This window comes from Sciurus vulgaris (assembly GCF_902686455.1).
Source record: "Sciurus vulgaris genome assembly, chromosome: 4".
NCBI classification, from domain to species: Eukaryota; Metazoa; Chordata; class Mammalia; order Rodentia; family Sciuridae; genus Sciurus; species Sciurus vulgaris.
In genome coordinates, this window is record NC_136464.1 from 159,834,385 (window position 1) to 159,861,149 (window position 26,765).

The following is a 26,765-nucleotide window of genomic DNA, read 5'->3' on the forward strand; positions in this document are numbered from 1 at the left end:
AAAAAAAAAAAGAACCAGGAAAGCCGATGGTAATAGTATAGATCAGTCGTAGTCCAAAGGCCTGCTAACTGGGGACGCCAATGGTACATGACCAGGTCTGAGTCCAAAAGAAGAGTCTGATGTCCATGGGCAGGAGAAGGCAGATATTGCAGCTCAAGGAGAGGAGGGAATTCCTACATCTCCCACATTTGATTCTATCTGGTCCCTTAACAGATTGCCCACATTAACCAGGGCAGATCTTCTTTACTCAGTCCAGTGATTCAAGTATTAATCTCTTCCAGAAATACCCTCAAAGACTCACCCAGAAATAATGTCTAACAGCTACCTGGGCAAGCCATAACCAAGCGAAGTTGACATAAAACTAACCATCACAGGGTTATTACAAGTTTAAGTTAGGAACACAACACTAGTAACATTTGTGTATGCACCTTAGTGAGATTTTATTGCATGTGCAATTTGGTAAGTGTCAGGGGTCAGGTTTCAGAAGCTAGAACTTTGAACTCCCATACAGAGTCAGTCCTTCTAATAATTTGCCAACCTGAGTGACAAAAGCCAGTACCCTTAAAAGGTAGTCCAGTTGCAAGTAATAAGAACAGTTCCAGATTGCTTGGGCAAGAAGGAAAAATTTTTAGCTCAAAGAATTTAAAGAACTGAGAAAACAAAATTTGAAAAGAGCAGAGATGAGTTGGACCTTGGAGCTAGGAAGTTCCCTCTCCCTCCCTCTGTCTGTCCCCAGCTCTCTCCCTCTACCTGCCTGCCACTTTCTCAACCATGCTTCCTCCCCACCCCACCCCCCACAACTTCTCTAAGCACTTCAGACTTAGATCTCTCTGCAGAACAATGTTCTCCACACAGTGGAAAATATGTCCACCTCCATCTCAGGAGTTTTACCTCTCTGATCTTCTGCCAACTGTCAAGAGCAGACTCCTCTCATCTAAGCTCTTAGAACAGTCCCATTGGCCCAGGCTGGCCAGGTATCCATTCCTGAGGAGACCAACCAGATGTCAGGAAAACAAGAGCCTATTAATTCCCACAGTCATGGTTGAGGGAAATGTTCCTAAATTAAAGAGATGGAGAGAGAGTGCTGGGTAAATCTACCGAGGTGCTTTCCTGGGTACTTACAAACTCAGATTAAACTTTCCAGTTTTTAAAGTTTCTCTACCTTACACTCTGGTGTCTCTAAAGCTCATCCACACCTCATCCTACTTGAGGGCTTATGTTGTGCAAATGTGTGCCCCACGTGCCAGCGCCCAGGAAACGCAGTTCCTAGGGAAGCAGACTGCATGCTACTGGGAATCTTCCATCCCCGCAGAAGGCGGGGGACCGGGAAGGGCTGCCTCTTGCTTTTTCCCCCCAGTCTTTCGAAACCCCACAAACTGGGGAAAATATGTCCCCTTCAGAAGGCGCCTGGTTGGAGGTTCAATGATGCCACCCTCTGAGCTCCCTGGAGTCACCTGCAGAGTGGAGAGCACGTGCTGGTGGCACGAGTCCTCTTCACCCGTAAGAGCATGTTCATAATCACCAGAGATGGCCATTAAATTACAGTGTGCACATTAAGATTCTGGCTGCGGCGACAGAGGAGCACTTATCAGAGGTGAAGCCTCTGGAATGCCATTCATCTCAATAGAGAGCTGCTGAGACAGAACGAAAAGACAGGGGCGCTTGGGGGGCACGGGGGAGGGGCGCCACCGCCTTACCCTGGCTCTGACTCCCCCTCAAGACAGGCCCAAGCCTGCCCCGCACCCTGCCCTGCACCCTGCCCTGAACCCACACTGCATCCACCTACCCCAGGCGCGCCAGGAACAGTCCAGAGCAAACCCAAGTCCTGCAGCACTGGGCAGCTGTGTCCGGAGACCTGACTTGTGCTGGGCACTGAGCCAAAAGCTTCACAGTGGATCATTCGTCCCCCACCCCACCCTACTCCTGCGCCTTTGCAGAAACATGGTCAAGGACACACATGTATGGAGGAGCAGAACTGGGGTCCAAACGCAGGTCTAGCTGCAATGTCTGCTGTTTCAGCCACCCTACCTGCTGCTGAGGAGTCATTTCCAGAACTTGGTACCCTCTGCCCATCTGGATCTGTGCTTAGCCATCCTGTCAGAGGATAGCAAATTAATGACCTCTCCACTCTTGAGGAGAGATTTTTCAAAAGGAAGGAATGGAAAACACACACCCATCATAGGAAATAACATATCCCCAAGACACTTGGCTGTTAGTTAAGATAATTTGACAAGAAATATCCCACAGCTCCAAGGCTGGGCGCCTGCCCCTCTCCTGCCCACCCCCTGCTCCAGACCCTCGGTACTTAGGCATATGCTGCACTTGTCTGTGTGTGACAGCTTAGTTAGATAAATGTGCTGGGAGTAGGGATGGATAATTAGCACATTCATTAATTAGAGTACTGTTAGTAGTTTGACTGTGAAGGACAACCATTTGTCAACAGAGCTCAGGACAGCTGGGGCCAAGCAGCAACTCAGAGGGGGCAGCAACACAGGGACAGCAGTGGCACTGACCAGCTGCTATTTAAAAACATGGAGGCTGCTCATCCACTTAGAGTGAAGGCACAGCCGTCGCCATGGCAACACGAGGCCACTCCGCCTGCCTGCCAGGCCACGACCACACTCACTTCACCCTCACCTCAGGGTGGATGCTGCCGTCTCATGCGCTCTCTTTCTTTCACTTCCCATTCAAGGTGTCCTCCGTGTTCATCAGGCCGAGGACATACCTGCACAGAGGTAGTGACAAAGAGGGCACATGAAGAGGCACCAACCCCAGGTGAGGCATAGAGATGCGGCCCAGGCCTCCAGGCACACACCTATTTCTTTTCATTTCGGTTGATTTGAAGAATATTCAAATTAATATTGATCTGAACGACAAGTGATACGAAGAAAGAACCCAGTTATTCCAGAAGTCACAGGTGAATGCTCCTTGAGAGGACTAAGTCAGCCTTGAGTGTCCTTTCTCCTTCCCTGCTCACAATCAGAGAGCTTCCACGAACAGCCTGTGGTTCTGAACTGAATTGAACCAAACTGAGATGAATCCTCACGTCATTCGACAGATGAGGAAACTGAGAGTGAATCTGCTACAACCCGAAGGGTTGTTGACTAAATGGCACACGTGCTCAGGGCACGGAGGCAGATGCTTTACAAATCAAAGTGGTATTTACAGATGTGACCGCCCTGCGCTAGTGTCTCAAGCTATAAGGGGATCACAGCACTGCAAAGCAAGCTAATACAAGTCCATGGACATTCACACAGACACAGGAAACAAAGGAGTATCTACAAAACCCTTTCCTTCTCCTATCACACACACGCACACAATGTATTATTTATGAGGTTGTAGGAAAATTGAGCAAGTGACCCATAAGAATGGAAAATAACATGTGCAGTGTCTATTGTATAAAAACGAAGGTTAGACATGCATTCACTCGTGCACCTCAGCTTCACCTGTCTTACAGGCTCTCTAGGAAGAGATCAGTAATGGGCATGACCTGCCTTGGGGACATTCAGTTCAGATAGGATTAAAAATTGTGTTTCTAATGGAATATTACTCAGCCCTAAAGAAGAATAAAATTATGACATTTGCAGGTAAATGGATGGAACTAGAGAACATCATGCTAAGTGAAATAAGTCAATTCCCCAAAACCAAAGGCCAAATATTTACTCTGACAAGCGGATACTGATCCATAGTAGAGGGGAGGGTATAGGGAGAGTGAAGGAACTTTGGACTGTACAGAGGGGAGTGAGGGTAGGGGTGGGGCCGTGGAGATGGGAAGGACCGTAGAATGAGACAGACATTATTACCCTAAATACATGAATGATTACACTACTGGTGTGACTCAGCTCCATGTACAGACAGAGGAAAGAGAAGTTATGCTCCATTTTTGTGCAATGTGTCAAAATGCATTCTACTATCATGTAAAACCAATCAGAACAAATTTTTAAATGAAAAAAAATTGTTGTTTAGCCAATAAGTAAATAAATAGAACGAAGACCAGTAGAAAATAGAGGAAGGGAATTAGAGGGAGGGCGTAAGGAAGGGAAAGAGGAAAAACTGGAACTGAAACGGAGCAAATTAAATTTCCACGCATGTGTGATTGTCAAAATGAACCCACTGTTACGTACGACTATAATGCATTAATAAAAGCATTTCAAAGACAAAGGGGTGATCCTACTAATTCACCATTAAAAAAAAACATTATGGTGCTTGGGCAGGAGATGTGGTTCTGTGATAGAGCACATGCTTGGTGTGAACAAGGCCCTGAGTTCATTTGTCAGCACTGGGAAAAAAAATAGCTGTGATGTTCATATCTGCTCAGTTCATTTTTGACAAAATAATTCAATGGGGGAAGGCAAGTCTTTTCAACAAAAAGTACTAGAACAACCACATATTCATATGGGAAAGAAAGAGAACTTTGACCCTTCCCAGTAAACACACAAAATGAAACTAGATACGAGTCTTAAATATAAACCTAAAAGCTAAAAATATAAAGCTTCTAGAAGACAACATAAGAGAAATTCTTTGTGACCACGAAGAAAGCAAATATTTCTTAGATAACAAAAAAAAAAAAAAAAAAAAAAAAAAGCATGAGCCAGGTAACAAGAAATTCAATGAATCAGACTTCATCAAAATTTAAGGTTCTTTTGCTCTTCAAAAGATACCTATGAGAAAATGAAAGGCAAGTCATGGGCAGGGAGAAAAATAGTTGCAATACTTAAATCTGACAATGAACTTACTTCTGGAATACATAAATAACTTACTTCCAGTAAATGATAACAAGGTAAACCACTCCATTTTTAAAATTGCTTAATTGGGGTGGGAATATAGCTCAGTGGTACAGTGCTTAGCACCATCAACTCTGGCTGGTTTCAATCTACACAACAAAAAATAAAATAAAATAAATTGATAAATGACTTGAAAAGACTTTTTACAAAAGAAGATGTACAGATGACAAATGGACCATCATTATTGGCCAAGGAAATGCAAATTAAACCCCCAATGAGATAACACAGCACCATGAGGATGGAGAGCAAGGGGCGGAGGAACTGGAACCCCATCCTTTACTGGTAAGAATGTAAAATGGTAAATGTAAAAGTGGAAACATGTAAATAAAACACTTTGGAAAAAATTTGTCGGTTTCTCAAAAAGTTACACTTACTAATATGACCTAGCAATTCCGCTCTGGAATTTCTTCAGAAGAAATGAAAATTCCTATCTTGTATCATCTGGGGTTTGACCAAAGAAGCAGAACCATTCGGAGATATTATATATTCTTAATATATATAGTTAGATATCTACATTTACATATACAGGCTCTTTGAAGGGATTTGTTATAGGAATTTAACCTATGTGATTAGGGGAGTTAGTTAAACAATTTTTGTATTTTTGTCTCTGGGGGTTACTGTAACAAAGTGTCACAAGTTGAATGGTTCAAACAACAGAAAGTCACTGTCTCACAGTTCTGGAGACCAGAAATCTAAACTCCAAGTGTGGGCAGGGCTGGTTCCTGCAGGAAGGTGCTCCCTTGCCCCTCCCTAGCTTCTGGGGATAATCCTTGCTGTTCCTTGAATCAGGTCTCTGCCTCCAGGGTCAGGTGGCACTCTCCTCTCCTGTCTCTATCTTCACGAGGACACAGTTACATTCTGTTAGGGGCCCACCCTACTCTTATATGGCCTCATCTTCATTAATTACCTTTACGATGACCTTATTTCCAAAGTAGATGGACTGGAGTTGTGGCTGAGTGGTAGAGCACTTGCCTGCATGTGTGAGGCCCTGGGTTCGATCCTCAACACCGCATATAAAATAAATAATAAATAAAATAAAAGATCTAAAGTAGGTCACATTCTCAAGGACTGGGAGTTAGGACTTCAATATATCTTGCTGGGAGACACAGATTTATCCCTAACAATGAGACTGCTGTTTTTGCGGGCTGGTGCTAAACCCTAAAATCTGAAGGGCAGGCTGTCAGGAAAGGAAGAAGGACATGAAGAATGGGAAGTAAGAACAGACGGAAGCCTGCAAAGCTGAGTTGCCATGGAAATCTGCAGAAAACTACGAGAATGGGCTGGAACATGCCTGTCACTCACTGACCTGAAGCCCCAGTGTTCAACCAGGTGAACTGGCAAGTTAGCAATAATGTGTGGCAGAACCATGTGCCCCACCACACCTGCTGAGCACAGAGAGGTGACTGCTCCTTCGCTTCCTCTTTCCTGAACTCATGTATGTCACGGGTGTCCCACACTAACCCAGAACTTTGCAGGGAAGTGAATTACAGGAAACACAGACCCAGCATTGGTAAACTGGCACATAGTCCACACTTGTCAACTGACCAGCCAAGTACACCACTGTAACCACACCAAAGTTAACTTCCAGAAAAGACAAGGGCAGAATCATCTTCCATCAGAAAAACACTTACCTCTCCCCCAAAAGAGGGTGCCAAACTCATTCATCTCTGGGTGATGTTCATTCTGCTTGTAACCAAGTCATTTTCCCTTTTTGATAGCTGGTACCTTGAATACTGAGATACAACACTAACTAGTAGTAATTATCACATCATGTTACACAGGAGGGAAATTAAATAAAGGAATTGAAAAAATGGCTAATATATACACAAACATAATTATATCAAGAAATGTCTTTGTTTCCAGAACTGGTTATGTAATTGTTGACTAAAACTTATAATTGTCTTCTTCTCCTATTTATTCTATAGTCCCTTTGCCCTCAGCTGACTCCTCAGTTGGTCCAAGATCCTTCCTTGGTGAGGTGACCCAAATCTTTGTTCCTGAAGGGTCTAAATCGTTGTCAGTCCTGCATGTATTGGGTTGTTGTTGTTGTCCATTGACAGTAATCCAGACATGGAGTACCCACCCTCACCTCCACTGTGTACCAGCAGTCCAACCTCCCCTTAGTGATTAGGACCAGTCACCCCAGGTGGGAAAGGAACTCCCCTTCCTCGCCTGTTGGTTCATTTAAGGGACTTGGCATTGTGTTCCCGGATGGAAGCTTCCCCCCATAGGAACTAAGATTTCTATACTAGCTGAGCTGAAAGTGACAGAGACCGGTAGGAAACCTTCACAGCTGTAACCAGAGGCCATAGTGAGAAAATCCAATCCCATTTTTTACCCCATGATTGCTGAACCAATGAATCCTGAGTGCGGGAAAACTTGCATCACAGTTAGTCACTGACGTAGAGCACACACTGCCTCTTGGAGAACAGAACCCCAGGTCTGCAAGGTGTTGCCACCCTGATGTATTATAACTGAACCTTTAAAAATCCATTCCACTATTCGAATCAGGCCACGTGTTTCACTCTAAGACCAGTAAAGCCCAGGACCATGAGGCCATTGCTGTTCTTCCTTGGATGTTAAGCTACTTCTCTGCTCAGAAACAATGATGGATGGAAAACAAAATTAAATCCTTGGGCAGAACCATTCTAGTGAGGGAAGGCGAATCCATACCCCGAGTAAATGTCTATGCCAGTGAAGAAAGATAGCACTGCATCTTCCATGATGGAAGTGCTCCAATACAATCAGCCTGCCACCAGGCAGCTTGCTAATCACCCCCCAACCCCAGGAACAGGGCCATGTTGGTGTAGATGTCTTCTCTTGGCAGGTTGAGCGCTCAGCAACAGTTTGAGCCAAATTAGCCTTGATGGGTAAAAATCCATGTGGCTGCGTCCACACGTGGCCCTGCCCTCGTGGCCGTTATTTGTTAGCGCATTGGACAAGAGCCAAGATGACTGAGGAAAGAGGCTGGCTGATGATGTCAGGATGGATAATCTCGGCTGCCTGAGTATTAGGATCTTTCCCTACTGCAGCTGTTTTATGGTGAGCATTCATACGCAATATATAGTCTCACATTTCGTTGTGCAGATGATTCTATCCATGTCTCTTCCCCAGACTCCTAATCACTGGTTTTCCAATCTCGTCCATTCTGAGTTCTAACCATCAGGCTAAATTATTAGCCACTGTCAGTTATTTAGTCTGTATTTATGACCAACTTTTCTTCTAGGCAAAATGAACACTTTTGGTACTGCTCAGAGTTCTGAGGGGATTTTCCTTCACTGCTGTCCTTCGGGGGCACCCCAGAGTGGACCTGTAGTGCTGCAACTGTCCATTTTGGCAGTGCCAGCCAATGTGCAGAGACCAGGGAAACACAGTCCAATTTTTTTTCTTCCTTAGTCAACTAGTTATTGGAAACTGCCCATGGGGCTGAGGCGGACGGAGAAGGAGCAGTCGACTTGGCAACAGCGCTGGAGAATGGCACGTGCCACTTGCTCTTGCAATGTATTTTTTCCTGCAGGACCTACTTGAGTCCCTTTGATGATGAAATGCTGCTGCGTGCACCCAACTTTCTGACTTGAGTCAGATGATGCTGGTTCATGATGGACAGCTCAGGTCACAAAACGTGGTGGCCCACTGTGATGCATTCAGTGTTTATGATTAATAGTGGGCCAGGTGTTTCTCAGAAAGAGAATATTTATCTTCAGAGGATGGTACCTCTCTGCTCCAAGATCCTTGGGGGTTAGAAAGGCCTGCCGACGGCTCTGAGCAGCATCCTATCTATCCCTGAAGCTTCAAGTCTGTTATATCAGTTGGGTCTTAAGGCCTAAGTCACAGAGCAGTTTGCACAGTAGCCTGAACTTGTACACAGAGACTTCATTGTTCTGGGGTCTCACTCAAAACTGGAAGTTTCATAGGTTACTCAGTAAGTGAATGGGAACAGAATGCTCAAATTAGCTACATGCTGGCTCCAAAATCCAAATAAGTCTACTATGCACTAGGCTTTTTTCTATGTGGCAGGAGAATCAGAAACAAAACCTTGTCTTTCATCTTGGGATGAATAATTTGCCATGACCCAGACCACCAGATCCCTGAGAAATTTCATAGCATAGCCAGGCCTCAGATTTGTGTATGTGTGTGTGCGTGTGTGTGTGTGTGTATGTGAGAGAGAGAGAGAGAGAGAGAGAAAGATACAAATCCATCCCATGTCCACACAAAGACCTGTACTGTAATGTTTGTAGCCATCTGTTCAAAATAGCCCAACAATAGAAATGACCCAAATGTCCATCAACAGGTGAATGAATAAACAAATCGTGATATATGCTTACAATGGAATTATTCAGTAATGAAAAGGAATAAACTACTGATGCTTACGACATAGATGAATCTCAAAGCCATTATGCTGAACAAAAAAGACAGATAAAGTGAGGCATGTGACATGATTCTATTTGCATGAACCTCTAGAAAAGATAAATACAATCTATAGTGACAGAAAACAGATCAAGAGTTGCCTGAATCTGGGGCTGGGTTTTGACTGGGTATGGGCAGGAGAGAACCTCCTTTGGAGTGATAGAAATGTTCTATATCCTTATTCTGCTAATGATTATATGGAAGTACGCATTTGTCAAAACTTATCAAACTATATACTTTAAATGGGCACATTTTATTGTATGTAAATTATACCTTAATAAAATTGACTTTTAAAGAGCTTTTCAAAAAAAATTTGATGTGTAGTCAGCTCAGAAGTATTATTCACCTACAGGTTCTAGTAAATTGCACAGAAATATGAATCACTTTATTTAATAAAGGTTCAACAAAGGAATTTATATTAACTACATTGTGTAATCTATGGGATATAAGATCTCCTGGCCTTGCATTAGTGAAGAAATATTAGGTGAGACCAGGTGTGGTGGTGCATCCCTGTAATCCCAGTGACTTGGAAGGTTGAGGCAGGAAAATTCCAAGTTCAAAATCAGCCTCAACAACTTAAGGCGGCCCTAAGCAACTTAGCAAGATCCTGCCTCAAAATAAATATAAAAAATAAAAAGATCTGGGAAAGTAGCTGAGTGGTTAAGTGTCCCTGGGTCCAATCCTTGGTAGAAAGAAAGAAAGAGAGAGAGAGAAAGGAGGGAGGGAGGGGGAGGGATGGAAGGAGGGAGGGAGGAAAGAAGGGAGGGAGGGAGGGAGAAAGATCAGATGAGGGAAAGCTCTGTTAACTTTTTTCCTACACAGAAGACCAGCAATGTTGCCTATGGGGTCAAACCACGTGTACTCATATCTTACTGTACAACCTTGTTCTTCTGCTTACTTTGGTTTCTGTTTTAAGTAGTTACCTGGTATGATCACCCATCATGATTCTAAGGTAATCAGATGTCCTGGTCCAAACAATAAATAAATTTCACCTGTAAGGAAGGGGAAAAAAACAATGAAATGGCTATAAGTTGCTCCTCATCTCAGATCATCTTCTATCTTTGTCTAGAAGCCACCCAATATGAAGTTGGGCTACTATCCCAAAAGAAGGAAGGTGACAAGAAAAAAATAAAGTCATCAAAAAGATGGCATTAAACACAAATGAGTTCAAATAATGAGCAATCAATTAAAAGACAGGAATTTGCCTGATTCTGTTAGGAACTTGGAGAAATGTCTTCATGAATTTGGGTCACCTTGTAACTTAACCTCAAGCAAAATGTATAGGGACCAACTATTCCAATTAAATGGAATGGTCATATTTTGAACCTGAATCCTAGAATACTGGGCAGTATATACTGGAAGAGGAACCCCACCCAAGAATGAATGGTAGTAGATAACATTTATTGAGTTTCTGCCTAAAACCATGCTAAGCACTCTAAATGCATTATCTTATTCAGTCCACTTTGCCAAGATAAAAAATAACTACACTAACTTGACAAAGCAAATAGTGGAATTAAGCCTTTTTTCTAGTCTAGCTTTCACCTTTTATGGGTTCTGCTCCCCTCTCAATTTGCTGATATGAAATATAGGCATTTTCAATTACCAACATATTCTCAGCAAACTAAAAATAGAGGAAAATTTCCTCAAGTTGATAAAGAGCATCAAAAAAAGTCTACAGTTATAACCTACTTCATGGTAAGAACCCAAAGCTTTCCCACTAAAATACCGAATGAGGCCAAGAAGTCTCCCAAACAACTTCTTTTTAACATTGTACTGAAAACTTCTAGATAAAGAATAAGATAAGAAAAGGAAATAAAAGATATACAAATTTGGAATGAAGGGACAAAATTGTCTTTTTTCACAAATGACATGATCATCTACATGGAAAATCTGAAAGAATCAATAATAACTCTTGAAATTAGCAAACGATCATAGCAAGGTTGCAGGATATAGGTTTATTATACAAAAAAAATTACTTTCCTATATACCAACAATGAGCAACTGAACTTTAAAATTAAAATCACAGTGCCATTTACATTTTCAATGAAAATGTGTAGTCCTAAATCTAACCAAATATGTACAAGATCTAGACAGGAAAACTAAAAAACTCTAATGAAAGAAATCAAAGAAAAGATATCCCATGTTCATCAATAGGAAGATTCCATATTGTCAGGATGTCAGTTCTTTACAACTTAAACTTTAGATTCAATGCCATACCAATCAAATCCAAGCAAGTCATTTTGTGAATATCAACAAACTGATTCTAAAGTTTATGTGGAGAAGCAAAAGACTTAGAAGAGCCAATAATATTGAAAGAGAAGGGCCAAGTAACAGGACTGACACTTCTTTAGGAATTACAAAAAAGAGAAATCAAAACAATCTGATATTAACAAAAGAACATAGATCAGTGGGAAAGAGAGCCTATAAATAAACTAATATGTTATTACAGTCAATAGATCAGTGACAAAGAAGCAAAAACAATACAATTGTGCCAAAATAATCTTTTCAACAAATGGTGCAAAAACAGACATCCACATACCAAAAAATAAAAAATAAAAAAATCTAGACATGGATTATATACCCTACCCTTTACAATCATTTATTACACATTACTCTGTCTACATATTGTACTTCTTTTATCTCTTAGCAATGAGTCATTGGATCTGAAACAAATCATAATCTTATAGAATCTTCAACATGGCAACTATTTTTAAACATGTATGATTAGAAGAGTCCCAAGTAAGGCTGGGGATATAGCTCAGTCGGTAGAGTGCTTGCCTTGCATGCACAAGGCCCTGGGTTCAATACCCAGCACCACACACACACACACAAAAAGTTCCAAGTAATTAGTTAGAAGTGATCCAACATCTCCCACTGATCTATTAAAAGAATCATGGATTAGATACAGTTCTATAAACCCAGTCCCTAAAGAGAATCAGATGACATTAAACAGGAAAACTAAAAATTTTATATCTTCTGTGTTCTTTTATTTATTCACTCATTCAACAAGGATATATACCATGTGCTATGCACTGGTTTTATCTTAAGCAATAAACCCAGTCAGTGTTAATACCAGTTAGGTTTCAATCATTTGCATATAAGCAAAAACCAAGAAATAGCAATGACTTAAACACTTAGACATTTAAGTCATTAAATGAGAGTTTATTTTCTCTCATGTAAAGGAACTCCAGTGATAAGCAAAACAGCGTTGGTGTGTCAACCCCAAGATCAACAAGGACCCAGTTGACTTCTTTCTTCTCCTGCCATAATAAGGTATGTCTTCCATTTTAATATAACCTGATTGTCTTAGATGGTTTCTGGAGTATCTGCAATCAGCTCTGCATTTAGGAAGCATGAAAGAGAAAGATTAAAGACCACTTTTGAACTTTCATTTCTCATTGGTCGGAATGTTGTTGCATGGCTATTCCTCACTGCAGAGGAAACCAGAAATAGAGTCTTTCCGTCAGACACATTACTGGCTCAAATAGAGTCTGAGATGAATGGGGAAAAGATATTGAATAGTCAGTTATGGCAGTCTTTCTCACACAGGATCACAGGAAAATCTACCCAAAGGATATGGTATCTTGGTAAAGACATGAGGAAAGAGGAAATAATATATTCAAAGATCTTGAACAAAAAGAAACTCATGATGCATTTGAGGAACTGAAAAATTTTCCATTTAGCTAGAAAAGAGATTGAAAATGTGGTGTGGAAGGAGCTTAGGGAACCACATCACAAAGGGCCTTGCCAGTCCCACTGAGGACTTTCCAAATGATCCGGGGCAAGGAGAAGCCACTTGAAGACTTTAGGAGGAACAGTCTCGCAACGGAATTTGCGTCTTAGGAGGTAGCTCTGGCTGCACATATTGGAGGGAAACAGGGAGAGCAGCTGGAGTCCCATGCCAGAGGTCCATGGAGAAAAGATGGTAGAGAAGGCTTGGGTGGTGACAATGGCATGAGGTAGAAGTTGGTGGATTTGAGGGCTGTCCCCAAATAGTGGACTCCCAAAAACAGAAGGACTGTCAGATTTCTGACTTACACAACTGAATGAATCTAGGTGCCACTCCCTGAGAAGTCCCTTCAGGACCCTTTCACTATCATCATTCTCCCAGTACTTGGTCAGGGTGTTTGGGTGTGTGGTTGAAGTTCTCAGTCTTGGTTGACTTTGGATATTCTTGAGTGAATAAGCCCTGCGGCCCCGCCCCCACACCATTCAGCAGTGCCATTGTGACATGGCAAAATTGGACTCGATGCAGTTGTATGACATGAAAAATGAATGCCCATCTCCTATGGCCTCCCAACAGGAGAGGAAGCACGAGGTGTGTCGGGCTAGCAGAAGGAAGATGCCTGGGATGGAATCAATGACGATTCACGAACCCTGTGCCATGACTGGCAAACCAAATTACAAACTAGGCTTCCCTTGCCCAGTGCGTGGGGTCGGGGCATTGCAGCTCTAGATGAAAGGTGCAGAATCCACACCCACCTTGGGACTGGATTCCAAGCCCTGCAACAAGAGCATCTATGCCCACAGAGAAGGGAAGAGAAAAATGAGAACAGCTGTTGTGCTCCCAGGATGATGTGCCAGGGCACGGAGGAGCCATTCTCTTAGGCATGAGAAGGGAGAAGAGGAGCTGCTTGACTGTTCTTCCTTTCATTGACAGAAATTATGCAACAAGCAAGGGGACAGAATACTCATATGAAATGACTGTGCATTCCAATATTCAAAAGTTACTTTTTCCCCCCAGCAAATTAGCCTGACCACATTAGCAGAGTATATATAGCATTAAAGTGTTTTGTTCCTGTTTTCCTTTCAAATAAACTAGCTGAAGACATTACTGTTTGCTGTGTTAAATGGATTTCATAACTAATACAGGATGTGGCTGAATTCATATTGCTGTGATCATTTTAATTGAATTTCCTGACTCCTACTTGTTTAATTGTCAACTTTTAGCACTGCATTAAACATAAGGTTCCAATGTTATTAATATGAAATGTTCACAGTCCTTTATGCCTGTGATTATATTTTACTTATCCTTCCCGAATATTATATTAAGTTGATTTAAAAGATATCCCAAGAGACCCTTATATGTTTGCTGCATTAAAAGAAAAGCAGATGTTCTCACATATCATGAAAGATAATACAATTTACCTTGTATATGAAGCTTGTTGAGAACCACCTAACAGATCTTTTTTTAGGCAGCCAGGGAGTTTAAGTAATCTATAGCATCCAAGAGTATATAATATTGCAAAATTAGAATATAAAAGTCAATCACATTTTCCAAACGCAACCACACACATCCGAAGTATCCTCACACAAAAGGAAAACAAAGCATTTGAACCTCAGTCCTATTGTTCTCAGGCTGTGTTTGAATCACACTCACAAATTAGATATGATGCAAGTTTATCACCAGAGCATCCCTGAGCATCCCCAATGTCACTGCGCTCCTCTGGAACTTGTCCTTAACCGCACTTATCTAGAATGAACAACCAACTGTGTCATCACAAAAGATGACCCCAAGCAATCAAAGCAGGTTTAGCTCAGACTATTCGTTAAACAGCATTTGACTCTTGGATATGCCCTGAAGAGACTGGTCATTTTATAAATAACTTTAACAAGCCTAGTGATCTGAAGTCTATACCGGCAGCGGATAATAAGCAAGAGAGTAGTTGAAATGAGACCAAGGATATGGGAACAGTTGTTAAATGAAACTAAATTCAAGCCATCTTATACACATTACTTTAATCTTCACAACAACCTTGGGAAGAGGGTATCATTGTCCCCATCTTATAGATTAAGATACTGAAGGAGGTCACACAACATATGGTAAAGCTCAAGTTCTAACCATAGCAATAATTGCCAACATTTATTAAGTGTTCTCTGTGTACCATATACTGTCCTGAGCACCTCACCTCCACCATAACCCTTAATTTTATGAAAAAAAAAATGTCAACCTCCATTGTCACCACAAAGAGGGATGAGTGATTTTGAGCTTGAAAAGTGTAGGTATATTTCCCACCATCGCACAAACTAGCTAACAACAGAGACAAGCCTCAGACCCTGGTCATGTGACCCTAAGCCTGTAAGGTTTTACCACAGCCGTCACCGCACCAACAGAGGAAGGGACAACCAGAAGTAGAAACAATGGCCGCAGTAAGAAATGGCAATGTGACAGTGAGAGAGCTCCTTTTAATTTAAGCAGCCTGAGCACAAAAATAAAGCTGCATAGGCCACGACGTCCAAAAGATGCTGCCGTCCCTCAGGATGAGGGCAGGAGTCTGGACCAAGGCAGGACTGTGAGGCACACGCTCACGTGTTCCATGGACCTGGGGCAGGGACAGTCCACACTGTGGATGGCGTGAACCTAGCAGGAGAAGGCTCTCATGGCCTCAGAGGTCAAGGGTTTTCCAGCAGGATGGAGGATGCATGATCAGGAAGCCACATTGGGAAGGCAGAGCTGCCTCATCCCACAACCTGAGGTGACCTGACCCCCAGTGTGGACCCCTCCTTTTGATCCTAGGTCATGGGCTACAGAGAATTAAAGGTCTCGTTTGAGAAGGGTGCAGAGATGCCAGGTTCCAGCAACAGCAAGAGGTGAGGGGTGTGTTCTGAGAAAGAGCTGAGGCACATAAGAGCTTGTGGTTCACAGGATGAATGTTCCAGAGGACACAGTGAAAGGTTTGGGAGGGAGGGAAAATGGAGGAAGGGGCAAGGCTGGTCAGAGACCTGGGGAGAAGAACAATAAAAAAGTCTGGCTTTTCCCCTGAGCTTCAGAGAAGCCATCTCTGAGCCTTTGGAATGGCCTGCCAGGTGGGATGCCTGTATTTGCTTGGCCGTTAGGTCAGGCTGGAGAATCTACCTTTGTGATTTAGAGTAGAGACTTTGGGACAGGTATGTCATACTGAAGATCAGCCACATAGTAGTGAGTCAGTTTCCCATGATGGAGCCCCAGTAAAGACTGAACATCAAAAGCTCAAGGGAGCTTCCCCTGTAAGCAATACAGATGATCTCCAAATTACGATGGTTCTACTTATAACTTTCGACTTTACAATATTGCAAAAGTGATATTCATTCAGTAGGAATCATACTTGGAATTTTGCATTATTTTCTCAGGCTAGCGCCATGTGTCCAGGATCACAATGTTAGCAGCGGCAACCACAGCTTCCAGACAGCCCCACCATCACCAGGGGAAAGAAGCAACCTTTTACAGTGGGCTGCAGGGCTAAGCTAGGACGTGTGGTAGGTTCCATAGATGAAATGTATTTTCAGTTTGTGATGGGCTTCTCAGGATGCAAATTCATCTGAGGCAGAGGAGATTCTGCTGTCCCGGGATGTGCATGGATCCAAGGAAGTAGCAGCCATGTCTCCCTGGGGAGCGGACCACAGAAACTCTGGGTTTGGTACTTTCCAGGCCTCTGGCCTCTGCTTTTTCCTTCGGCTGCGTCCATGTTTTTCTCCCTTTAAGAGACCATGGCAATGGTGTAACAGCTTCCAGTGAGTTCTGTGAGTCTTTCCAGTAAATTATCAGAGCTGAGGGTAGATTGGGGAGCCCTGGAACTCACAGTTGGTGTCAGAGTGAGGGCCTTCACCGCTGGTGTTCCTTTAACATCCAGCCTGCTAAACATTCACGGGCTGTCACTGATTGCACAAGGGAAGGTGTTTCACCTGAGACTTCAGGCAACAACTAAGGAACTTATGGATGCTAAAGAGGTAAATTAGATTGTTTCCCCACCCCACACCCCCACAACCACCACCAAACCAGTATCTTAGAACAATAGTTTTCAGGCCTTAACTTGCAAGCAGATAACTTAGGAATCTTTTTTAAAAAGGAATAAAAATTGTAAAATGCTTTTAAAAATAATATAGCAATCTTTTTTTTTTTTTTTTTAATATAGCAATCTTGATAAGAACCAGATCGTGATTCAGGAAGCCTAAGTGAGGGACAGATCTTCATTTCTGATAAGCTGATACTATTGTTCCATGGAGCCCACATGCTGGAATAAGGTTTTGAATTTATGGTTCTCTAACTTTGTTGCACATTGGAATCACCCAGGGAGCTATTAAAATTTCTCATGCCCAGGTTGCACATCATACACTGTAAATCGGCATGTCTAGGAGGGAGATTCAGGCAGCCTTGTTTTTTAAATTGCTCAGGTGATTAGTGTGCATCCAAGTTTGAGAACCACTGCCTGCAGACTCTTGAGACGCACAGAATCCAATTGTTACCGAGAAGAAAGAGTTGGCACGAGTAGTGTGGGGCCAAGTGTTCCTTGGTGGCTGCAGGGATTGGCAGGTGAGAGTAAATCAAGGCCTGGGTGCAGGGATGGTAGGGAGGAGAAGGGTGCAGCTGGACCAGGGTCAGGCTGTGCTCTTGATTAAAAACCCAAGTCAACCACAGGTTGATCGGTTCAATTCTATCTGTTCAAGAAGTTGAGAAGCAAAATAATAATAATAATAATAATTATAAAACCTTAGCCTCCAAGTCAGGCAAAAGAGCAGGCATTTCCATGTGAGATTCCCCTGACCCCTTGAGGGTCTCTTAGTATATGGTGTCCACAATCACCCTCTACCATGCCCAGTTACTCAAACCCCTTGAACAGTTCATTTCTGAAGGGGACTCCAGCCTCAGCAGCAGGGTAGACAGATGTTGCCCCAAATTCAGATTGCACGACGTCTTATCAGGCTATTTAGAACTGACATTCTTAAATTTGACTCTGACTAAGTCTCGTGTGTGTGTGTGTGTGTGTGTGTGTGTGTGTGTGTGTGGTGTTTCCAACCACTTTAGATGCTGGATTTTGTGACCAGAAAGGGATCTCTCTAGAGGTCAATAGGCCATTTGCTTGAACATAAATTTCTTTGAAAGCCCCAATAATCCAAGGGGATGCTAATATGTGATAGAAGGAATGTCAATGAGGGACTTTTCAAAATATCCTAGACATCTGAACACCTCCTAATGGGAAGGCCCTTCACAACACAAGGGTAGACTCACAGGGGCTCAACCTTGGAGGAGCCATGAGGGCAGGGGAGCGGTGGCAGCCTGGGTCACTCCCACACTGTCCCACACTGCCACCCTCCCCAAGCCATGGGCTTCAGAGGTTGCAATCACCTTCCCCTGCGTGGTACCAACAGAAAGATGTTCAGACCTGGGAGAAAGCAGGAATGGACCTGGACATATCCTGGGCCCCCAAGGAAAACCCCAAAAGATGCTCCCCACCTTCATCTTGACCAGTGCAATATGGCAGAACTATACCCACAGAGTCATAGACTAATAATAAAACTAATATATGCCAAGCACAGTAAGTGTACCAGGCAGTGTATCAAGTGCTTTGTATCCAAAGTCTCATCTACTGCACTAATAAACCAGTGACAAGGTGCTATTACAATCATCCTTTTTACAGATGAGGAGAGTGAAGCTCAAAGAGCCCCACGACGTGGCCGCAGTCACACAGAAAGCTAAAGTGGTACTCAAATTCAGATGTGTCAGACTCCGAAGCCAGTGAAACCTACTTGTTTTATGGATAGCCATGGGGCTGAGGCCAAGGGTCCAAGGTCACATGTCAACCTGGAACAGGAGCAAGGTGACAAACCCAAGGAAGAAGATAGTCTTTCTATAGGTTGCGATGCATCAGGACCAGGTAAGAAACAACTGTCCAACTAGTCCTTCATGACCTTGACTCAAGCTCCAGAGGAGAGTTCAGCACAATCCTCCAGTGAGTTATAAGATGGATGCCAGCAATGGAGTTGCCCACAAAGTACAAAGAATACTTCAGCAAGCCCTGAGTTTCCTACCAGGAACCAATGACCAGAGCTAAGCAGACACATCCCTCCAAGTGCCCAAGGCCCATTGGCAAGCTTGGGGGAAATGAGTCTTTCTCAGAACCCCAAAGGCCCAAAAGAACCACCTACCAATATTTCCAAAACCCAGGATCTCCTCCCCTTTGAAGCATCCACCAGCAGGCTGGAAATCGGCACAGGGAGAGCTGCATTAGCTCAGGGGCAGCCAGCAGCCTGGCAGAAACCCTCACACCAAGCTCTGTGGCCAGGTGGCTGCCTCTTGAGCAGGAGCCAGGGGCAGTCAGGGAGAGCCAGAAAGAATGGATGATACCTCCCAAAATGGATCATTTGCCCTGAGCAATGATGAAATCACTGGTTCCCATCCAAATGGATGTCACCCCACACTTACTCCTCCTCTCGTCCCTGCCCCCTTCACTCCTGGATCACCTTAGTGAGGAAGGAGAGGTCACTCTTCCCTATCCGGGTGTCTTTCTCAGGAGAGATCAGAAAGGATCGACTGGCTCCTCCCTACAAGGTACAAGGAGATGGCCTGAGCTCCATGTGACTCTGAACACCCAGCCCAGGCCTTATCCCTGAAGGTCAGCACATCTGTCACTTCCCCCGTGCTTACTTAGCCTGCCTGCTTTGAAGAGCCAGGGCTGGGAGTTAGCACCACTGAGCACCTTCCAGAGACCAGTTATTTAATGCAAGGCAAAAAAGAATACTGTAGCTGTTTTCTAGGAGTCTGACTTTATAATTTAAGGAACAAAATTTTAGAAGAAACTTGGTTCAGAAGAAGGTGAGTTGGAAATCAATCCTGGGATTACTCCAGCTGCTTCTGAGAACCGTGGCTCTTAGAACAACTGCACACGGCCTTGGGAACCAGGTCAGAATTGCATGAAGCATGGTAGAAGGTGCACACACATATGCACACACTTAACACACAGCACACCCCCATCAAACACTCAAACATTCATACCCTTGACACACACTGCTCCCAATACCCACACAACATATCTCCAATACACACGTCCAACACACACAGCACACACACATCCAACACCCACGACGTCCATCATACACATATACACCATGCTCACATATACACCAGCACCAAGAGCTCGTATGTTCCCAAGGCTTCCCAGTGTATTTAGTGACTTCCCCAGTTCAGAAATTTGTGGATTCTCCTGTGTATGCCAGGGAGCGTAGTAGTTGAATGTGAGCGCTTTGTTTCTGTTGGCCTTCTAGAGTTGTTGGAAGCCTGGTTCACAACGAAGCAAGCTCTGCGCAGTTCTTGCAGGATCAGCTGGGTCAGGGCTCCTCCTTCCACAGAGCTCTGTAATGGGACATGAGGGTGAAGAGTCAGGAAATGCAGAGCTACCCCATGGCTGGAGCCAGTGCCGCCTCAGCCTGGTCTTTACCAGAGCAGTGACCCCTTCCTCTCCTGTGCCCCGATCATGGGAAACAATGCCTGTGCCTTTCTAGGTAACTGGCGCCTCTTCAGCCTTCCCCAGACCAAACTCACCCACACCAGCACTGGGTGGCCGCAGCTTTCTACCTGCAGGGTGGTGGCTGTGCCACTAGGGAGGACCAGAAGTTGCAACATTGCCTCACTTGGTCATTTCCTGGTACCATGCAGGAGGAAGCCCTGACAGCTGTGGCATAGCACCCTGTGTGGACACTTCCTCTTTCCCAACCTCTGGGTCACTTCACTTGGCCTATCTTCTACCACAACCCTCTCTTTAAATACCTGGGGCCTAGGGACCTAGCACCTTCCCCTCTTTAGGAAACAAATCCCCGACTCCATCACCACTAGTACCCTCATCCCCCACCCCCAAAGATTCCTTCTTCGTCTCAGAAAATCCAGCATCTCAGGTTCTGCTCAAACATATGTGGAGCCTCCCTTCTGCCCAAACTTTACTACTTTAGGATTGGAAAAGACTTTAGGCCAAAAGTAAGATTTGTGAGCTCAGGTACCCATGGCTGGAGGAAAGTCATTCTTAGGCTTGTCCAGAACCAGGGACCAAATGCCTTCAGGACATTCTCTGCCTGCTGCTCTGTCTCTGTGGGTCAGCTTATTTCTCTCCACTGGAGCTAGGCTCTCAGGCAAGCTTCATGGAGGTGGAGCGCATATTCTGCTGGCTCGCATGCCCTAGCTGAGAGTCATCCTGGCAGTGGACATCTTCAGTTGTCATCTAAGGAAGCACCCAGTCCAGTGTGACATGCAGAAAAAAATGCTTCTCCTATAATAACACTTTATTCCTGAATCTTAAAGAATAATAACCCCGACATCTGAGTCCTGGCTCACCTTACAAACCCCAAGACATGTTTTAGGGGCTGCGATCATTTGAATTGTGTCCCTGAAAAAAAAGTTCAAGTTCTAACCCTGGAACCTTAGACGGTGACTTTATTTGCAAACAGTTTGTGAATGCAATTAGTTAAGATGAGGTCATCCTGGAGTCGGGTGGGCCTTAATCCAGTATGACTCACGTTCTTATAAGAAGAAACACAGAGGCAGACGCACTGGAAAAGTGCCATGTGATGACAGGCAGACACTGCCATGGTACTCTGCAAGTCACAGAATGCCAAGGATGGCTGGCAACTCCAGAAACCAGGAGAAAAGCCTAGGAGAGACTAGAGAGAGCATGGGGCCCTGGGGGCCTACCACCTTCCCCTCGGCAAACCTCCAGAACTGTGAGAATAAATTCCTGTTGTACATATCCTCCCAGTTCGTGGTACTCTGTGTGACAACTCTAGGAAACTAATACAATGGCCCACGTCAGTGGTACCAATCCAAACAGATTCTTTACCACCCCCAGGCCTCCCCCTGATAGGAGGCACCTGTGTTTCAGTTCATCCCACCAAAATGGGAAATTGTTTCAGGTGAAGCCTGCTGTGCTCTTTCCTTGTTACTGTCACCCAACTTGAAGTCTTCTAGGAACAAGGACAGGATACCATTAGAGACAAAACAAACCACTCAACAGCAGATCATGCAAATGGGATGATATACACTACAGGCAAGAAACAGTGCAGTATCCACACTGGAAACCAGCAAATGCATGCTGGGAGACCCGGAAAGACTTTTATATCAATCAATGTGCAGGGGTCCTCTGCTTTGTCCTGAAGTAAATAAAAGGGCAGGCTCTGAGCTGTAGGCTGTGCTCCCGGACATCTCTGGGACCCAAACATCTGCCATCCTGCTTGCTTTGGATTTGAGTTTCTAAGACATTGATTAACGTAAGGTTTTAAGGAGATAACTATTGTTCAGATTCAAGATTTGCAAATGTCATCAATGGTCTAAGTAGGAGATTGCTGTTTATATTGCAAATACAGTTGGCCAGCAAAATACGGGACACCTGATTAAATTTTAATTTCAGACAAACAATGAATAATGCTTTAGTATAAGGATTTCTTTCATACAGCATGTATTTTCATTTGCTGGGCCTGGCAGCCCTAACTGCAGGCTGCACTTGCAGTCCTAATGCTGCACATGAGAGAGGGCGTTGAATGTGAGGGCCATAATGAAATCCTTTAGCGGTGCTGTCAACAGGAAGAAGGGTCACGTTTCAAATGACCCAAGAGAAGGCCTAACCCTATGAGGTTGCATTACAACACAGAGAGAGTTGGGCACTTAGATTTACAAAGGTGGTGACCTGAAGGGTGGAGAGAGGAGGGACATTGTCCCCAACTTCACATGCACACAAAATGTGTAACTGTCAGAAATGTGAATCAAAAGTGTAGAAAATTGGCAAGAGGGTAGACAAATAGATCAGTAGAACAAAACAGAGAGCCCAGAAATGGCCATAAAAGTAAAACTCAATCTACTGAATTTTATCAACACTTAAAGTTTCCACTCATCAAAAGACATTAAGAACGTGGAAAGGTGAACCACAAACTGAAAGAAAATATTCATAAGCCATTCATCTGACAAAGAACTTATATCCACAAAATATATGCCATAAATGAAAAATAAAACAAGCAAAAATAGCCCAATGTTTTTAAAGAATGAATGAAAGACATTAATAAACATGTCACAGGGGAGCTACAGAGATGATCCGTAAGCACATGAAAAGATGTTCAGTATCATTAGTCACCAGAGAAACATCATTACTACAACCACAGTGAGATTTTGCAGCCACTGGAATGGCAAAAAATTTTAAACTGGCAATACCAAATGTTGGTGAACATACGGAACAACTAGAACTCTTGTACACTGCCACTTACAGTATAAATTAGTGAAGCCACTTTGAAAAACTGTTGTGCAGTTTCTTTCTTTCTTTTTTTTAGAGGAGGAAAAGTTTATTTGAGGGCTCACGGTTTCAGAGGTCTCAATCCACAGACAGCAGGCTGCATTCCTCTGGGCTCAAGGTGAGGCAGAACAACATGGCGGAAGAGTGTGGCAGAGGGAAGCAGCTCACATCATCAGGAAGCAGAGAGAGCTTGTGCAGTTTCTTATAATATTAAATATATACCTATTTATTACCCAGCAATTCTATTTATGATTATTTACCCTAGAAAATGACAACATAAAATGAAAGATTCATGCAAGCATTTTTAACAACTTTATACGTAACAGGCAAAAATTGGGAACTGTCCAAATATCCATCAATAGATAAATGAATAAACAAATAGTAGCATATTTATTCAATGTTATACTTCACAGAAATAAAAAGGAAAATAAAACTGATGTATTCAACAACATGAATTGTGTTAGTCAGCTTTGCATTAACACAACAAAACACTTGAGGTAATCAGCTCATAAACAGAAAAGGGTTATTTTGGCTCAGTTTTGAGGTTTCAGTCCATGATCAGTTGTCCTTGTCTCTTTTGCCCTTGTAACAATGCAAAATGTCCATAGTGCAGAGAAGAGGAAGTTCATTTACCTCATGACCAGGAAGGAAAGAGAGAGGGGAAGAGACCAGCATCCCATAATCCCCTGTGAGGGCATGCCCCCAGTGACCTAACTTATTCCCATCAGGCCCCACCTCATAAAGATCTCCACCACCTTTCAATAGCACAAAGCTTAGCACTGAGCCTTTAATACATGGGACTTTGGAGGAGATTCCAGATCTGAACTATAGCATGGTTGAATCTCACAAACCTTATGTTGAGCAAAAAGAATCAACAAAATATTACATTGTGTGATATTCCATTTATACACAGTCCTAGAAAAAGATAAAAATTAAGCTGTACTAAGGGAAATCAGAACAGAGGTTGGCTGGGGGAAGGGGTTGGTATTGATAAGAAAGAAACATAATTCTCTAGGGTGACAAATATATGGTTTAACGGAACGATTTTAAATAACTATATTACATTTGTCAAAATTCATTGAACTGTGTGCTTAAAATGTGTGTAATTTACACCATGTAAACAATACTTCCAAAAATATATATCCTATTAGTTAAGCCTCAGCAGTCAGGTCTCTGTTAAGGTCGCCCTGCGTAATCCCTAACCGATTCAGGGCAGAAATGCTGGAGCAGAAGATAAAGAAAGTTTAGTGAAATGAAGGTGGTGGGGCATGCAATGTGACTTCTCCCTCAATGAGCCCTTAAATCTTCAGAAGCATAGTAATACTGATCACATTAATGACATCATTTGTTTTAATTTTCTGGTGCAGGTGAGTGGAAAAACTACTGAAAAGACAAGAGTTTGGGGACAAGTCACGCTGGATAGAAATGAGTCTGCGTGTGCTTATTCCAAGGGGAGAGTCAGGGCCGGGAAGGGCCTGGGGGCAAAATATCAGGCATTTCTGGGCGGCATGGCAAAGGCCTTAGAAACACATAGAAATCAGGTGTGTGAACCAAACGTTCCTAAATCTTGGACACATGAGAGGCCCAGACAGACACCTAGTTAGACATACTAAGAGCAGAGAAGGAGCTTGACGCTCGGACTCTGTTCCTGTTCCATTGGTGCTTCTGTGCCCATTTTCCTTGCAGTGATTATGTACTTCAGTGAGTGGTCATAGATCAAAGCAGCATTGGCAGCAACATAGCTCCTCTTGTGAAAGATCTCTTCTACCCCTCCTGTTGCTGTCATCTGGCTTCTGGGGAGATGTTTTCCCAAATTTTCTTCCGTCCATCAGAATTACATACTAGCCAGGGGTCATCTCATCGTTAGCAACTTGACCTTGTGTGCTAATAACACAACATTCTCCAGCTTGCGTGTAGTTCCCAGGGGAAACACACACACACACACACACACACACACACACACACACACTACTGCACACACACTACTTACCATAGCTTGTTGGGGAGACACCAGGTTCGTGCTTTTGATGACAATTGGGTTGCTGCTGATGGTGCCAATGATAATGACTGTGTGCCCCGAAATGGTGCTTTTTTGTTCGTTTTATTTTGTTCTCTGTGTGTGTGAAATCACAGCTCTCCTGGAAAAGCTTTGCTTTAGAAAGTAGAAGAAATCAAGCTCATCCTACTCCAGATCAGCAGCAACAGCGACCATGTGAACATGCTATTTCTGGGAGTGGGAGGAATAAATGGCCCAGCTAGGAGGTCATTCTTATCTCAGTTCTCAGAGGTTTTGAGAGGGGAGACACTCACCCTCCAATAGAAGGGCACTGATGGAGACTCCAGCTTCTCCCCCTGATGTCTGCAGCACTCTGCACCTTCAGGAGGACTTGAATTACCCATTTGGGCAGCTCTGCCCCTTCCCAGCCCTCTCCTCAAACTGTCCAGTCCACAGTCTCTTCTGCCAGGTGGCCAGCTGCAAACGAAAAGCAGAGCTTCAAAACCCAAAAATTCCAGGTAACCACACTGCTCCAGAGTGATGGTACAGCGCTTTGCTGAACCCCAGTTCCTTGCAGACCACAGAAGTGGAGCTGGCTGTCCCTCAGCAGCTTTGACAGTGTTCTTCTGAGCTGCCTGCTACTCCCTTACCCACACAGGGCACTAAGATATCATTTGGCATTCGCTTGACACAAATGCTTTATTATATACTAAATCCATCTCTTCGCTCTTTACATGATCACTTCACCCCTCTTCATGGACATGGGTCCTGAGATAGTAAAACAGTGCTTCTGCTGGAGGGGGTCATCCAGAAAGCAAAGAATATGTTTATCAAAATCTGGTTAGATCATCAGACAAATGAAAATACACTGATTAAAAGTTCTTGCAGTGAATTCTCACAACTCTGCCACTATGACTAAGTCTCTCTTTCCAGGCTTGCCCAGATGAGAAGCTGTTCACCTTTCTCAAATTTTCCTTAGTGCTTTCCGGCTTTGCCCCAATCAGACTCAATTTGGTGCAACAAAGCATGTTATGAATCCCAGAGGGGTCGGGCTCAGGCCTCCTGCTGGATCTATAAAAGCAATGTTTATGTCCTGGTGCTTTTCTCTTCCGGTATTACCTGGACAGGTATTCCCTTCAGGCTTTATGTAACTGTCAGAGAAGGCAACTGCATGAGAGGATCCTCCTTCCACTGGGATTTATGTTCACTTCTGATTTGCACCTAAGTTGTTAGGCCTCCGCAGCCAGAAAGAAGGTAGCTTTCCATAAAACTTGGAGACTTCCTCTCCCCCAACAGATTGGCACTATAACAGGCTCCTGCCTGTCAGGTCCGGCTGAAGTTCCCTCTTGTGTAGATCACCAGCTGTCAGCTGGAGAATCAGTTCCAGGAGGGAGATTCTGTACTCCAGGCTCCAAAAGGCCACATGCTAAAAATGTTGAAGGCAGAGACTGGCACCCGAGGAGCACTTGGCAGGGAGGAAGATGTGCTGTGCAGTGGAGCGGCCCGTCCTTCAGGGAATGTTTCCTAACCATCCAGCCTGTGAATGAGCTTGGAGCT

The 26,765-nt window shown here is 43.7% G+C and overlaps 1 long non-coding RNA gene across 2 annotated transcripts; it reads right to left on the reverse strand.

The window, feature by feature from the left end:
- LOC306660406 lies at window positions 1–26,255 on the reverse strand. Of its 2 annotated transcripts, XR_013763618.1 has the most exons (4): window positions 25,203–26,255; window positions 2,638–2,725; window positions 2,029–2,094; window positions 1–1,631 (listed from the first exon to the last, which is right to left on the reverse strand). It is a non-coding gene; the product is annotated as an uncharacterized lncRNA (long non-coding RNA). The 2 variants fall into 2 exon arrangements; XR_013763619.1 differs by lacking the exons at window positions 1–1,631; window positions 2,029–2,094; window positions 2,638–2,725 and adding exons at window positions 17,082–20,298; window positions 21,804–21,896.
- Window positions 26,256–26,765: the final 510 nt, after the last annotated feature.